This window comes from Lithobates pipiens, unplaced genomic scaffold (assembly GCF_037356315.1).
Source record: "Lithobates pipiens isolate NorthernLeopardFrog02 unplaced genomic scaffold, aLitPip1_a1.2 Scaffold_18, whole genome shotgun sequence".
Taxonomy (NCBI): Eukaryota; Metazoa; Chordata; class Amphibia; order Anura; family Ranidae; genus Lithobates; species Lithobates pipiens.
Genome location: NW_027507758.1, coordinates 117518491 through 117524114, shown reverse-complemented (window position 1 = coordinate 117524114; position 5624 = coordinate 117518491). Strand labels below are relative to the sequence as shown.

The 5624-nt window shown below is 44.7% G+C and overlaps 1 pseudogene; it reads right to left on the bottom strand.

The window, feature by feature from the left end:
• Positions 1 to 4921: 4921 nt before the first annotated feature.
• On the bottom strand, positions 4922 to 5003 carry LOC143990658 (U2 spliceosomal RNA; annotated as a pseudogene).
• Between the last annotated feature and the right edge of the window lie 621 nt (positions 5004 to 5624).

Below are 5624 nucleotides of genomic sequence, written 5' to 3'. Positions count from 1 at the left end.
AGTATATCCCTCACATTTTTGAAAATATTTTATTATATCTTTTCATGTGACAACACTGAAGAAATGACACTTTGCTACAATGTAAAGTAGTGAGTGTACAGCTTCTATAACCATGTAAATTTGCTGTCCCCTCAAATTAACTCAACACTAGGGATGAGCCCGCGGTTCGAGACAAGAGTAAGTTAGACTCGAACATCGGTTGTTCGCCCGTTTGCTGAAATTTGGAACCTTATGGGGAGTTCGTGGGAAATTTGAGTGCCTGTGGAACGCCCCATAATGCACTGTGAGACCTGACCTGCATCCTTTGGTCAATTGCAGCGTACTCTCCAGTCCATTACTAGTACCATTGGGTCTGGTATGGATATTAAGGAAAACCCTGTGCCAAACTTTCAACAACAAAAAAATGGTGTGGGGGCCCCCCAAAATCCATACCAGGCCCTTCAGGTGTTGTATGGATTTTAAGGGGACCCCCATGCCAAAATAAAAAAATGGCGTAGGGGTCCCCCCAAAATCCATACCAGATGCTTATCCGAGCACACAACCTGGCAGGTCACAGGAAAAGGGGGAGGACAATAAAGTGCCCTCCCTCCTAAACCATTCCAAGCCACACGCCCTCAGCTTGGAGAGGGTTGTTTGGCATCATCCCCAAAACCCCTTGTACCCATGTTGGGGACAAGAAAGTTCCGCACAACCCTTGCCCGGTGGTTGTGGGGTTCAGCAGGGCGGTTATTGGAGTCTAGAAGCCCCCTTTATCAAGGGGTGGCCAAGATCCTGACCCCCCCATGTGAATGAGTATCAGGTACATTGTACCCCTACACCAAAAAAGTGTCAAAAAAAGTAAATATGACAGGAGACAGTTTTGGACAATTCCTTTATTTAAAAAAAAAGTGTCCTGTGATGTCCATTCATCTTCAATCATAGTGCCGACGACCCAAGAAAAAAAAAAGAACGAAAAACTCTGCCTCCCCGTGGCTGCAGCCTTTTCATAATGTTGCTATTATCAACATGGGGACAAGGTGTTTTGGGGGGGACCCCAAAGTACCCTCCCCATGTTGAGGGCATGTGGCCTGGTATGGTTCAGGAGGGAGGGCGTTCTCTTGTCCCCCCTTTTCCTGCAGCCTGCCAGTTCATGTGCTTGGATAAGGGTCTGGTATGGATTCCCCCACACCATTTTTTTTTTTTGCCATGGGGTTCCCCCTTAATATCCATACCAGACCTGAAGGGCCTGGTATGAATTTTGGGGGGACCGCCACTCCATTTTTTTTTACATTTTGCCGCGGTTCAACTTAATATTCATACCAGACCTTAAGGGCCTGGTAATGGACGGGGGGAACCAACACCGTTTTTTTTCAATGACCTGCATCTATATTGTCGGGATCGGACAATACATTACAGCCACAAGCAGTTTTGAATTACATTTTTTCCTTTAGAAGATTAATTTTGCTGTGGTACTGTTATAAACATGGGAAAGATGTGCTACTTTACAGGCAGACTAAGGAGACCCCCCAGGCATGATATTTAAAGGAACATTTATTTTTTATAGTTTCACTTTAAGGATTATTAAAATAAAAATTATTAAAATTGATGTTTTTAAAACTTTTTTTGCATTGATACATGTCCTCTGGGGCAGGACCCGGGTCCTCAAACACTTTTTATGGCAATAACTTGCATATAAGCCTTTAAATTGAGCACTTTTGATTTTTCACGTTTGTGTCCCATAGACAAACGGTGTTCGCACACATTTTTTGTCTATTCACATGTTCTTCTGCAAGCCAAACTGGGGGGTGTTCCCTACTCAACACACAGCCATTAATGTCTAAACCACTGGCAACAAAAGTAAGTGCACCCCTACATGTAAATGTCTAAATTGGGCCCAAAGTGTCAACATTTTTGGTGGCCATCATTATTTTCCAGCACTGCCATAACCATCTTGGGCATGGAGTTCACAAGAGCTTCACAGGTTGCCACTGGAGTCCTCTTCCACTCCTCCATGATGATATCACAGAGCTGGATTTTGGGGGGGGACCCCCAAGCTGTTTTCTTTTCTTAATTCTGTCATAGGGTTCCCCTTAACCACTTCAATACACTGCATTATATACTCTGCACTGTATACCCTGCACTATATTATATATACTACACTGACTGCACTATATACGCTGAACTGCATTATAAATACTATACGGACTGCAGTGTACTATAGAGACTGTACTATATATACTCTGAACTTCAGTATATATAGTACCCAAAGGGTCTAGTATAGATTTTAAGGGGAACTCCACGTGGAAAAAAAAAACAGCATTGGGTATCCCCCCCCCAAATCCAAACCAGGCCTTGTTCGCTAGAACGGTTTGCTTGTTTACAGTGTTCTGGCGCAAACTGAATCATGGGGTGTTTGGCCCATCCCTGGTCTTGGCCACCCTGCTGCATCTCAGTTTCAGGGTCTTGCCAATATTCCCTCTTTATGTAGAGCAACAATGCTTTTTTTCAGCTCCTCCATGAGGTGCCATGCTGAACTTCCAGTAACCAGTATGAGAAATTTAGAGCAATAACACAAAATTGAACACACCTGCTCCCCATTCACACCTGAAACCTTGTAACATTAATGAGTCACATGACATCAGGGATGGAAAATGGCTAATTGGGCCCAATTTGGACATTTGTAGCGGTTTTTACATTAATGGCTGTGTGCTGAGTTATTTTGAGGGGACAAGATTTTACACTGTGGGGGGATGGGTACTTTGGACTATGCCAGACATTGCATGGGGTCACTAACCGCTGCACAGAGTAATACTTTGCCCAAAGGCATTCACACCAAGCCTGAGGACCAAGCAGGAGCCGCAGTCATGTAAAAAGTCAAACATTAAGGCGTCTCTTAAGTCCATGATGAGCCACATGTGTTTCGTACCCAAGATATAGAGTTCTTCCTCCTATGTTCTACACACTTGTTCTGATGTATTTGTTGCATACAGACTGAGCTGCTGCCCACTCCATTAGTCAACGTACCTCTGTTACCTCACTCCCAGTAACATTATGGGGTCCCCCATACATGCTCTACTTAACTCTTCTCCTTCCGTACCAAGTGATCAGGCCTTGATATCCATAATGTTAGTCCACTCCCGGTAACCGGCAGAGAGGAACAGCTAGGGAGGGAGTACCTGGTATCAGGTACCATGCCAATAACTGGTTGCTGTTTCTCCTTGTAGTTACTCATGAACCTATGCTGTAGCGATGTTACAAAAACCCCTTATTGTGGTTGCTGACCCAAGTTCCTTGATAGTATGTCTAGACCTCACATGCACCCCTTTAAATAACTTCAGACCAGCCTCTGAGGAGTAGAATCAAAGTTTACTGAAAACTTGGCAACATGTAATGACATTTCATTCCTAACTGCACCTAACTGTGGCTGCCCCAGATAACCTGCACAATTGAAATCTCCTAGAAGAAAGTCAAAACTTGGCGGTACTCTGACAGAGAAGTCCATGTTACACGGTTCTTCTGGCAAATTGCCATTTCAGAGCAAACCGGGAGTCCCAGCAAGTCTTTAGCATGCGTTCCCAAGTGTCCTTGAAGCCCCTTCAGGATCTAAACCTCTTCCCTTTTATTTAACACAGGAGGGAGGCTGGACACCAGCAAAAGACTGCAAACCTAGCAGAGAAAAGCAGTCAAAAACATTAACCCCTTCCCCCTGACTTGGGCAGCCGGATGTTAACTACACATACAGTAGACAACCTGCCAATACGCTTTATGGTGCCATTAACACAGGTTTTAGTACACATTGACATGCAATATAAATGCAATTGTCATGCCATGTGCAATTAAACATGTGTCAAACTATGACAATATTTTTTTTTTTTTTTTTGAAAAAGCCCATGGCGTGCAAACACACCCAAAAAACTTCCACCCGGTGCATAAAAAAAGTGCACACACATAAAGAGTGAAACACTAAAAAGTGCAGACGGGTGCCTGATGTCCTCCAAAAGAAGGACCATACCCTGATCCCCCGGGGCGTTAGGCTCCAGACAGGGACTGAGGTACCAGACTCAACAAGTGGGACCCGGACGAAACCGGAATCCCTCCTTTCCCCGGGAGGACTGCCGAAACAGAACCTCCTAGGTACTTGGTACTGTGGGGGCTTCCCCGAAGGTAGGCCCCCCCTCATGGAGATTGGACCAAGCCATAAGGCCTATGTCCGCTCTCCCAGAGACTTTCAGGATTGGTCCGAGGACCGACACCCTACTCATCAAACGTGCAGTGACAAACAGTGACAAACACACACAAATAAAATAAATAAAAAGTGAGGAAGGGATAGTGAAGAGGAGAGTGAAAAGTGGCCATTGTGCAATACAATGACCGGCCCTCCGGCCAGGAATCAAAAATTCCTCTGGTCCTAGCCAAAAGGCCGGGCCCTAGAGGCAGGTGTAAAAAAAGCGTGTAATGGTGACGTGACCTAGGTGCCTAAATCAAAGTGCAGACGCACAGTGAAAGAAGGCACCCCTGGACTGCCACTCCAGGGGCACATCACCATGGGCTTTCCAACAAAAGCATCCCCGACAGCCCAGCCCAGACCACGACAGCCCCCACCACAGCCAGAAAGGCATGGAGATCAGCGAGCTTAGTGAGACCCTTTGCCATCAGGTCAAACCCTCACTCCCGTCACTCCTACCTAATTATATTCGAAAGGTACCGGCCGCTCCTCTGCTGGAACAGAAGAGCTAAGCGTTCCCTCCCGAAAAACTGACTGGGGCTAAAGCTGCCACAATCCAAGCCGGTCTGCCAGGGTCCCCTCCCCTGGCGCCGACCAGTGGTTCTCCGCCCTCATCAGGAGGCTTCCCGAACCGGCTACAAACCAGTCCGGGTCACCTTTACACCAACAGGCTTTGCATAGCAACCGCCACCCCTACTCCACCTCGCCGTAGAGCAGGGACGGTAAACTAGCGCCACCTATTGGCAACTGACAAGAACAGATACTACACTTGATCTTAGCCAAAAGGCCGACAATATGTGCTAATGCTAATTATTATTATTTTTTTCAATGGAAAATACATCCATGCAAAAACACATAAGTATGAAGCCAGCCTTAATCTACATAAATTGTAAACATGGAAATGTAGAGTCTCACTTTAATCTTGAACAATGATCAGTACATAGTGATATGCTGATATACTATGTATATATACAGTATATATGATATATAACAAAAGACTGGGTGAACAATAGCATAACTGAGATTCATTTCCATAACAAAAAAGCACATAGTCAATGTGGTAACCAAGGTCCAGCCAGACGGCTTCTGTCTGTTTAGTAATTTCTTTAATTACAGTGGCTCTAATCAAACATAGAAAGTCCAAAGAGAACTGGCTGGTTACAAAGGATTAGACCGCAGGGGTTCCATCTAATTTTCAGTGACTTAGCTCATAATTTTCCAGTGGTGCTTCTGAAACCAACTCCAGTAAAATCCAGCTCGGACAGCAGATGGTAAGGATTTATTTTCTGTAGATTTTCATTTAGTACAAAACTGTATTGTAATCAAGACATTACTGACTTTATTGTAAAGGCATTAATATTTTTGCTGGACAGAAGATGTGATAACATTTTGATTTAGTGTATATGATTTTCTTTTAAGT